Genomic DNA, 11,724 nt, shown 5'->3' on the forward strand with positions numbered 1-11,724 from the left:
CAGATTCCAGGTAGATCCTGCCTTGAATTCAAAGCTCCAACTCACGGAATTTAAACTATAAGTTCACGCGTGGCTGCAAGAGAGGCTGCAGAAGCAAGACTGTATCAGAGAGCTTTTATTTCTACAGCGGCAACGCCATGGTTTGTGAGATGGAGCCCACCTCACAGAGAAAATGGAGGAAGGCATGTTGGGCAGACAAAGCCAGGACTCTAGAGAGGAGAAACCAAGTCTCAGCGAAGTTCGGTGACTTGCCAGGGTCATGAAGCAAGCAAGTGGTTCTGCTTTTATAACATCAAATTCTTCCTAAGCAAGTTCTGGGAACCAGAGTCTTCAGGAAGGAATTTTGGTTCTTTTATGTAAGAGGAAATTTAGGAACAAAAACAAAAAAGATGCAGCTCTCATGAACTGAGGAAAAATGATGTCCCAGTCTGAATCTGTAAGGCCCAAGGCTATGCCAGGGAGATGCTTTCCCCTACCTTTTCCGGGGAGATGAGTTGTGCAAAGTCCTTTTTTGATGGTGAGATTAGAATTCCTAGGAAAGTACCTTTGTTTTCTTTTCCTTGTAAATTTAGTGTTTTATTAGAATAATTATCTTTTTTTTAAAGTCTCTTCTTCCTCTGTTCCCATATAGCTCTTTGGCAAATTTGGGCTCTTTCTCTGGTTTTAGAGCTTGTGCAAAGAGGCCAGCACGCTGCAGCTCAGACACTCTGGCAGTGGTCACACCACCCTCTCTACATGGTGGAGGTTCTCCCCTATAATGCAGTTGCCTGGGCGGTCACCCTGTTTATCTCTGCCAGACTTATTAGGAGGCAGCCTTAGGGGACTGCATTGGAGAGCTAGTGAGCATCCCTGCTTGGCAGGCCTGCTCCTGGGGATTCGTGGTGTAGCAACTACACTGGAGAACAAAAGCTGATGTCCCCAGTTCAAACCTTCCCTCGTGTGTACTTTGTTTCATGCCAAGATTCAACTTATGACTCCAGTCTCCAGTCACAGGAGATCTGTATAAACAATCCAGGCCATTCCTTACTGTTTATCCTCCAAATACTTGTCTTTTGAAAGCTCCTTATGATTTCAAGGAATATTTTCTGCTGTTTTTTGAGAGATTGAGATGATTAGGTCTGTTTCCATTGGTGGGATGCTCTCCTTACATCTCTGCCTGGACCAATAAGAGGCTGAAGGACATATCACTAGGCCACAGCTGCCACTAGTGATGACCAGAACTGATTAATACAGTTAGAGTTTATAGGTGGAATTCAAGGGCAGCAATCTGCTGGGAGAGAGGCTGACCCAAGGAGGGGACTTGAAAGCACATTTATTGGGGTGGCCAAAAACTTTGTTTGGGTTTTTCTGTAAGATGTTATGAAAAACCCAAACAAACTTTTTGGCCAACCTAATACATAGCACTTTATACATTAGCTGATGACAACTATCATGCTGAGATCCCGCAGTGAGTGTGGCACTGAGCTAACTGCTTTTAAACACAGCTGTTCTTTGAGATAGGTTCTATTATTATACCCACTTTACAGATGGGGAAACTGAGAGACCCAGTTCAAGGTCACATAGAGTAAGGGGTAGAGCCAGGATTCTAATCTCAGCAGTCTGGCTCCAGAGTCTCTACTCAACTTCCACATCATACATAATAAAGATTGAGAAAATCTTCCCTCCCCCAGCTCCCCTTGGTGTCACCACTAAAACCCTTCAAGATATCTCTCCTCTCCAGTATCTCTCCACCCCAACTCTGCTTTGTTTAGCCAGAGTGTGTTTCTTTGAGTTAAGAACTCCAACTGCTAAGCCTCAGTTTTGTCATTGGTAAAATGAGAATTATAATGGTACTTGTCTTATATGGTTGTGTAAGCATGGGGTAAACATCCAATAAATGATTCTTGTTATTACAAGCTATTAGGAAGTTTTACAGAAAATACTGGCTTAAAATGAGGTGTCTCTGGCTTCATTAGCCTAGAATTCTCCATCACTGCTTTACCAATGTAGAGATAATCAGGTTGTTTATCATTCTTTCCTGCAGCTCTCTATCTTACTCAGAGTTTCAAACTTAGAAATTTCAGACTCAGCGATTCAGATCTAAAGAGCACCGTTTCTGCCATCACCGCAAAGCAAGCTTGGGCGCCCTTGGGTTTGAGACCCACAAGAGGGTCCGCCCAGCAGAGGATCTTGGTCTCACCACTTGGGCTCTGCCCACACACATGTTAATTCAGATGGATAACAGCACAAAAGAAAGTATACAGCACATTCTTTCATTAATGGGTTTATTCATCAGGAAAGGAAGAGAAGAATAAATGCTGCCAATGAGAATAACCAGTTTTCAGGGAATTAAAAGACATTTTTGCTTGAATGCGCTAAAAGTTTAAATAACCAGCGATAAATTATCTAAGTTGGTAGTTTTCAAACTGTGTTCAGTGGAGCCCTGGAGTTTTACAAAGGCACCTCAGGGGCAGAGCTGAAGTTAGTAATTATCTTACCGGCTGAATGTTAACTTGCAAAGGAATGAATATACTGAGGCTATAAAGCATGTGGAATGTCATTGAAACAGAAGAACCAGAACCTTCCTGCATCCTAAAGGCAACATCAGTCCTAGATATGTGTGACCTTGGTCAAGTCACTTCCCACCTCTGGCTTCTGTTTCTTTTCTGTCCAAGGAGGAGAATCAGTGATGTGATGATCACAAAGATCTTTTGGCTCTAAAGCTCTGAGACCACTACCTGTTCTCTTCAATGTCTACTTCCAACAAAAAATATTTTTAGGATTATCTTTATACAACTCTCTTCAAAGCTGGTACATCATTTCTTTGACATTTCTCAGTGATTGCAAATCCTAGCTCTTTCAGGATAAATGTGATTTTTGGAACTGACCCAAACCAAACAAAACCAAACAAACACCACCAAAAAAACCCAAAACAAAAAAACAAAAAAACCCACATTCACTAGTTCAGAACCAGACTGTGAAATTAAATTCATATTTTATGGCAAGACAGGAAAAATTTAAACATAAAAAAATTTCTCTGCCCTTTGGCCTCCTCTTTCCCCTCTACTGTGCATCGTGTATCTGCATTATGCATCGACCAAACCTCCCCATTGGCAGAAATACCTGCTCAACCATAAAGAGCAACATTCTCCTAGCGTCAACAAGACAACTCCTTAGAAGACAGCATTCCATTCTAATCTTGTAAGGGGCCACGATGACCCAGAACCCACTACCCGCTAGATTGTGTAAACTGTCAATAATATATCACTTAATGGATAACCCTCTGTCTCAAAAAACTTATATAACGGTGTTTTGACTTCTAATGGGCAGAACAGTTCTCTGAGTTTTCTGACCTGTTCCTGGGTTATAATCTTCAATTTGGCTCGAATAAAATTTTACATTTCTTTCTCTTAGATTGTCGATGAAAAAATTAATCAGTCAAAGTATTTCATTTAGTTCTCCACAAGAGTTTAGTGAGTATCTTTCAAGAGCCAGGTACTAGTGTTAAGTGAGACAAAGGTGAATAGGCCAAGCTTTTCTGTTTTCTCAAGGGGGTCCCAGTCCAGTGATAAGCTGGTGAAACACACTTGTGTTAATTTCTTTTGTGGTTTATAGATGTCTCCTAGTTCTGGCCATTCTGACTAAAGAAGGCAAAATGTTTAAGCCAATGATTAGAGAAACTAGTAGTTGCCTTGGAAAGAGGGAGAACTATCTCTCCTGTCTACCATTTTGAAGGGTTTCTTATAAATATCCTCTAGCTCAGAGACCATAAGGCCTGAATCTGTAAGCAGTGCCTTCTCCTATTCCCACCCCTTCAGTAAGTGCAAAATACCTTCAATTCCCAGATCCTTTTGGTGGCTGGCCAGTTGGCAGTAAAACATTGTTTACAAGGATCTCTAAATCAGCCTCGTTTGGCAGCCATATTACACTTGGTTCAAATGGATCATTGTACAGAGATAGGAAAGGCAACCTGTGTAATAGAAATCTGATTAATCTAGGCTCAAGTCCCAGATCCATCTAACTGGCTTTGGGACTTTGGGCAAACCAGTTAACTTTGCTGAATTTTATTTTTCCTTATCTATGAAATGAAATTGCAGACATTTCACAATGTTGCCAAATGGATAAGGAATCACCTCTATTGAGTGCCCAGTATATGTTAATACCTAGTGAGGATTCAAAAAGCGGAGGTGGCATGGACATACATACACTACCAAATGTAAAATCGATAGCTAGTGGGAAGCAGCTGCACAGCACAGGGAGATCAGCTCGGTGCTTTGTGACCACCTAGAGGGGTGGGATAGGGATGATGGGAGGGAGACGTAAGAGAGAGGAGATATGGGGATATATGTATATGTATAGCTGATTCACTTTGTTATACAGCAGAAACTAACATACCATTGTAAAGCAATTATACTCCAATAAAGATGTTTAAAAAAAAAAGTGGCGGTTCTTTTTATTATCAGGTCTGCAAGGAGGGCGTTAGTCATCACACTGCCTGTGAGAGGAAAGCTGACCTGGATCAGTCCTCTTAGTGTTGCTGGAACTTGAGGGAATCACCATTGAGCTGAGCAGAGGCGTATAAAGGTATCCTAGATGGGTATGTGGCTCTGATGGGGCTCCTGGAGATGGGGAACTCCCAGGAACCACAGAAGGAAGAAGTTGAAGTGAAGCTGAGTCAGCATTCTGGCCAGAGCAGTTGATGGAGGCAAGGTCTGAACTGGTGCCTCCATGGTTGACATTAGAACTGTGTAGGAAGGTGAATGGATGAGGCACATTTTTCCATTGACTTACTTGATTAAGCCAATCATCTGTAGTATTTGGAAAGCCACATAATCACCATCGGAGACGTTAAGCCATCAGAAAATCTCAACAGTTGGAGGAGGCCTTCAGTGCCCCTAATAGATCTAGAACTGGATATTGGCAAATGGTCCCTTGAAAATGAAGTCTTCTCTCCACCTAGACAGGTGGCGGTAAGGGTCTGCCGGCTCAGAGGTTGCAAACTGGAGGCTTTTGTTGTCCCATCTATTTTGACTTGAACAGTGTTTAAAATAAGATTTCACTGGGATTTCTGGCTTTTCTCAAATGTTAGAAGATGGAGCCACACCGAACCTACGTTCTGGCACACCAAAGGTTCACTGACACCAACTCTTTTGGGGTTTCAGGTTATGCACAGCTTCTTCCTTGAAATGATTATTTCTTGTGGTTTTTATAACACTGCTCTGTCCTCATCTTCCTCCGCCCTCTCCAACTGCTTTTCCATTCTGTTTTATACCAGCCCTTCCTCCTCTGCTAATCCTTAAATGCCAGCGATCTCAGGGCTCTGTTTCAGATCCTCGTTTCTTTTCCGCAGTCCACACACTTTTCTTGATAAACCTCATCTCCTCCCAGTGTTTTGAATCCCAGCTATATGATGCTACAGGCAAGGAAAACTTTTCCCTTCTTCCCTTCTAGGTTCTTTGGCTGGTCTAATAATTAAATTGACATAAGACAGATTAACAGTAGAGAAAACAAATTTAATTCCTATGTACGGGAACTCATAAAAATATGAGACTCAAAGAAGTGACCAAAGTAGGCAGCTTTTATGCCTTTTAGACACGGAAACAAATTTGCGAAGAGTTGACAAGACAAAGTGGTTTGGGCTTGGGGTTAGCAAATTAGTGACGAAATAAAAGTTTTGCTTATATAGCCTTTCTTGTCCCTAAATTGCCTGTCTTTGGTGATAAGGATGTCTTGTACCCTCCTGGTAGAGGGAGGGTAGCTTTGACATGGGAGATTTATGTCCTACTTTCAGGAGAACAGAGGAGGGTCAGAGTGTCCTTGCACTGACTGTTTCTTAAGTGACTTTAATTCAAAATAATCAATATGCCAAAGCAGCATATTATGGGGTGGCATATTCTGCTCCCCTTCACTGCTGATGTCCATGGTAGCATGTGGTACAGAGGGGACTTGAATTGTGCAGAAGCATGAGATAGGAGGGTTCTGGTGTGATGTTTTTCTTTTTCCCTTTCATCCTTTAACTGATCTAACCTGTTTTTTAAAAAATTTATTTTATTGAAGTATAGTTGATTTACAATGTTGTGTTTAATTTCTGCTGTACAGCAAGGTGATTCAGTTACAGATATATGTATTTTCTTTTTCATATTCCTTTCCATTATGGTTTATCACAGGATACTGAATATAGTTCCCTGTGCCATACAATAGGAGGACCTTGTTGTTTATCCATTCTATATATCAATTGTTTGCATCTGATAATCCCAAACTCCCAATCCATCCCTTCCCCAATCCCCCCCTTTCTTGGCAACCACAAGTCTGTTCTCTATGTCTGTGAGTCTGTTTCTAAGATAAGTTCATTTGTGTCGTATTTTAAATTCTACATATAAGTGATATCCTGTGGTATTTGTCTTTCTCTTTCTGACTTACTTCACTTAGTATGATAATCTCTAGATCCATCCATGTTGCTGCAAATAGCATAATTTCATTCTTTTCTATGGCTGAGTAGTAGTCCATTGTGTGTGTGTATATCATTTAGGTTGTGTCCATGTCTTGGCTATTGTGAATAGTGCTGCTATGAACATAGAGGTGCATGTATATTTTTGAATTATGGTTTTGTCTGGATATATGCACAGAAGTGCGATTGCTGGATCATATAGCACTTTTTTTTTTTTTAACAATTGTCCACATAGATTAATTTATTATCATTAATGGACTTCATTAATTTATCATTTCCATGCTGGGGTCTGTGCTGTGCACACAAAGATAAATCAGGCATCATCACTACCTTCGGGAATTCACACTCTCTTGCCAGGAGTTGAGGTAGGTTGGTAGGACGTAGGGAACCCAACACATACATAGTTATAGCCCAAGGTAATGGGACAGCAGCCAAAGCAGGTACGAGGCTCTCTGTTGGCCCTGGCTGGAGTGATCACAGAATCCTTCCATAAGGACAGGTGTTACACATCTGTGCATCCATTTGATTATACAGATATTCACTGAGCACGTCTCTGTGTCAGACACTGCCAAGTGCTGGGAGGGGATCTAAAGATGAATAAGAGTTGGTCCCTGCCTTCAGGATCTCACACCTGAGCAGATGTGAGTGGGAGCTGGGGAAGGGTGGGTGCACATAACTCATCAATGTCTTTACATGAGGCGGAGTGTGAGGGGTGGTGAGAGCAGTATGGCCGGGTGCTGTAGGGGTGCCCGCAAGGAATAGGGATTCTGCTCTGGCAATGGGTATGATGGCCTCTAAGTCGATGTTGGGAGGCTTGAGTAGAATTTTCATGTGGGAGATGGGGAAGGGCTTTCTGGATTGAGGGAACAGCCTGGGCAAAGACATGGAGGACAGAAACTTCACAGCACATTGAGGACTACTGGTGAGGACCAGCCTTGGTCATGAGCCCATTGGTCACCTGCCCATTTATGACAGCCAGTGCATGGCTGCCGCATGGACATGGGGTAGGGTCGGGGCAGCCATAGAGTGAGAGAAGAGGCTAAGGAACTTGGCAGGAACTAAACCGTGGGGGCCTTGAATGCCATGCCAATCTCTTGGGCTCTGTTCTGTAAACACTGTTTTTTTTGTTTTTTTGTTTTTCACACACACACACTGTATTTTATTTTTACAAGAGATAAATAAACTGTCACCAAGCATTGTAAATGGATGACCACAGCAAAAGCAACAATGATTGCAGTTACCAAACATGAAACACACTCATATTATGTCATAATATTGACATTCAGTCCAGTAATCCTCCACTGTAACAGCTCCTTTACTTTGCAGTGAAAATTGATTTGTATATTTTTTGCCTCTGAGTCCTTGTGGGGTTTTTTTTTTTTTTTATTCAAACAGAAAGTCACAAAAATTATAATCATCCTCATCAGTTCACTCAGTCCCATGTAATTAACTTTTTTTTCATCTTGATCTTTTGTTAGCACTTTTATGAATTCATCAGCTTTCCATTAGAGTTCTGAAAATGCTTACTCATTCAGTTCAGCAGTACAGTCAGTTACCAGAAACCTGTACTTGTCAGAGTCGTTTCCATGAATTACTTGAAGATGAAACCCTTTTATAGGAACATTTTTGCAAAAGCATCAGAGTACACCCAGAACTATCTGTAAATGACAAAAGACTTAAAAATGACCACGGTTAAAGATTTGATGAAAGATCATAATAATGCAATTGACAAGGAAATTTAGTTATTTCTGAGATATACATTTTAAAGTAATAACTAGAATTATGACTTATAACATTATACCAGAACATATAAGATTTTTAGAAATTTCATGTAATGTGTGAAACATTTATATTAACATAGTTCCATACAAATAACCCAAAGAAAGTTTAGTATTGTTTTGTTTGTTTGTTTGTTTTTTTATACTGCAGGTTCTTATTAGTCATCAATTTTATACACATCAGTGTATACATGTCAATCCCAATCACCCAATTCAGCACACCACCATCCCCACCTCACCACAGTTTTCCCCCCTTGGTGTCCATATGTTTGTTCTCTACATCTGTGTCTCAACTTCTGCCCTGCAAACAGGTTCATCTGTACCATTTTTCTAGGTTCCACATACATGCGTTAATATACGATATTTGTTTTTCTCTTTCTGACTTACTTCACTCTGTATGACAGTCTCTAGATACCTCCACGTCTCCACAAATGACTCAATTTCGTTCCTTTTTATGGCTGAGTAATATTCCATTGTATATATGTACCACTTCTTCTTTATCCATTCGTCTGTCAATGGGCATTTAGGTTGCTTCCATGACCTGGCTATTGTAAATAGTGCTGCAATGAACATTGGGGTGCATGTGTCTTTTTGAATTATGGTTTTCTCTGGGTACATGCCCAGTAGTGGGATTGCTGGATCATATGGTAATTTTATTTTTAGATTTTAAACGAACCTCCATACTGTTCTCCATAGTGGCTATATCAATTTACATTCCCACCGACAGTGCAAGAGGGTTCCCTTTTCTGCACACCCTCTCCAGCATTTGTTGTTTGTAGATTTTCTGATGATGCCCATTCTAACTGGTGTGAGGTGATACCTCATTGTAGTTTTGATTTGCATTTCTCTAATAATTAGCGATGTTGAGCAGCTTTTCATGTGCTTCTTGGCCATCTGTATGTCTTCTTTGGAGAAATGTCTATTTAGGTCTTCTGCCCATTTTTGGATTGGGTTGTTTGTTTCTTTAATATTGAGCTGCATACGCTGTTTATATATTTTGGAGATTAATCCTTTGTCCATTGATTTGTTTGCGAACATTTTCTCCCATTCTGAGGGTTGTCTTTTCCTCTTGTTTATGGTTTCCTTTGCTGTGAAAAAGCTTTGAAGTGTCATTAGGTCCCATTTGTTTATTTTTGTTTTTATTTCCATTACTCTAGGAGGTGAATCAAAAAATATCTTGCTGTGATGTATGTCAAAGAGTGTTCTTCCTATGTTTTCCTCTAAGAGTTTTATAGTGTCTGGTCTTACATTTAGGTCTCGAATCCATTTTGAGTTTATTTTTGTGTATGGTGCTAGGGAGTGTTCTAATTTCATTCTTTTACATGTAGCTGTCCAGTTTTCCCAGCACCACTTATTGAAGAGACTGTCTTTTCTCCATTGTCTATCTTTGCCTCCTTTGTCATACATTAGTTGACCATAGGTGCGTGGGTTTATCTCTGGGCTTTCTATCTTCTTCCATTGGATCTATGTTTCTGTTTTTATGCCAGTACCATATTGGCTTCATTACTGTAGCTTTGTAGTATAGTCTGAAGTCAGGGAGTCTGATTCCTCCAGCTCCGTTTTTTTCCCTCAAGACTGCTTTGGCTATTCGGGGTCTTTTGTGTCTCCATACAAATTTTAAGATGATTTGTTCTAGTTCCCTAAAAATTGCCCTTGGTAATTTGATAGGGATTGCATTGAATCTGTAGATTGCTTTGGGTAGTATAGTCGTTTTCACAATGTTGATTCTTCCAATCCAAGGACATGGTATATCTCTCCATCTGTTGGTATCATTTTTAATTTCTTTCATCAGTGTCTTATAGTTTTCTGCATACAGGTCTTTTGTTTCCCTAGGTAGGTTTATTCCTAGGTATTTTATTCATTTTGTTGCAGTGGTAAATGGGAGTGTTTCCATAATTTCTCTTTCAGATTTTTCATCATTAGTGTATAGGAATGCAAGAGATTTCTGTGCATTAATTTTGTATCCTGCAACTTTGCCAAATTCATTGATTAGCTCTAGTAGTTTTCTGGTGGCATTTTTAGGATTCTCTATGTATAGTATCATGTCATCTGCAAACAGTGACAGTTTTACTTCTTCTTTTCCAATTTGTATTCCTTTTATTTCTTTTTCTTCTCTGATTGCCGTGGCTAGGACTTCCAAAACTATGTTGAATAATAGTGGTGAGAGTGGACATCCTTGTCTCATTCCTGATCATAGAGGGAATGCTTTCAGGTTTTCCACCATTGAGAATGATGTTTGCTGTGGGTTTGTCATATATGGCCTTTATTATGTTGAGGTAGGTTCCCTCTATGCCCACTTTCTGGAGAGTTTTTATCATAAATGGGTTTTGAATTTTATCAAAAGCTTTTTCTGCATCTATTGAGATGATCATATGGTTTTTATTCTTCAATTTGTTAATATGGTGTATCACATTGATTGATTTGTGTGTATTGAAGAATCCTTGCATCCCTGGGATAAATCCCACCTGATCGTGGTGTATGATCCTTTTAATGTGTTGTTGGATTCTGTTTGCTAGTATTTTGTTGAGGATTTTTGCATCGATATTCATCATGATATTGGTCTGTAATTTTCTTTTTTTGTAGTATCTTTGTCTGGTTTTTGTATCAGGGTGATGGTAGCCTCATAGAATGAGTTTGGGAGTGTTCCTTCCTCTGCAATTTTTTGGAAGAGTTTGAGAAGGATGGGTGTTAGCTCTTCTCTAAATGTTTGATAGAATTCACCTGTGAAGCCATCTGTCCTGGACTTTTGTTTGTTGGAAGATTTTTAATCACAGTTTCAATTTCATTACTTGTGATTGGTCTGTTCATATTTTCTGTTTCTTCCTGGTTCAGTCTTGGAAGGTTATACCTTTCTAAGAATTTGTCCATTTCTTCCAGTTGTCCATTTTATTGGCATAGAGTTGCTTGTAGTAGTCTCTTAGGATGCTTTGTATTTCTGTGGTGTCTGTTGTAACTTCTCCTTTTTCCTTTCTAATTTTATTGATTTGAGTCCTCTCCCTCTTTTTCTTCATGAGTCTGGCTAATGGTTTATCAATTTTGTTTATCTTCTCAAAGAACCAGCTTTTAGTTTTATTGGTCTTTGCTCTTGTTTTCTTTGTTTCTATTTCATTTATTTCTGCTCTGATCTTTATGATTTCTTTCCTTCTGCTAACTTTGGGTTTTGTTTGTTCTCCTTTCTCTAGTTCCTTTAGGTGTATGGTTAGATTGTTTACTTGAGATTTTTCTTGTTTCTTGAGGTAGGCTTGTATAGCTATAAACTTCCCTCTTAGAACTGCTTTTGCTGCATCCCATAGGATTTGGATCATCGTGTTTTCATCATCATTTGTCTCTAGGTATTTTTTGATTTCCTTTTGATTTCTTCAGTGATCTCTTGGTTATTTAGTAATGTATCGTTTAGCCTCCATGTGTTTGTGTTTTTTACGGTTTTTTCCGTGTAATTGATTTCTAATCTCATAGCGTTGTGGTCAGAAAAGATGCTTGATATGATTTCAATTTTCTTAAACTTACTGAGGCTTTTTT

The sequence above is a fragment of the Eschrichtius robustus genome, chromosome 3 (genome assembly GCF_028021215.1).
Source record: "Eschrichtius robustus isolate mEscRob2 chromosome 3, mEscRob2.pri, whole genome shotgun sequence".
Lineage (NCBI taxonomy): Eukaryota > Metazoa > Chordata > Mammalia > Artiodactyla > Eschrichtiidae > Eschrichtius > Eschrichtius robustus.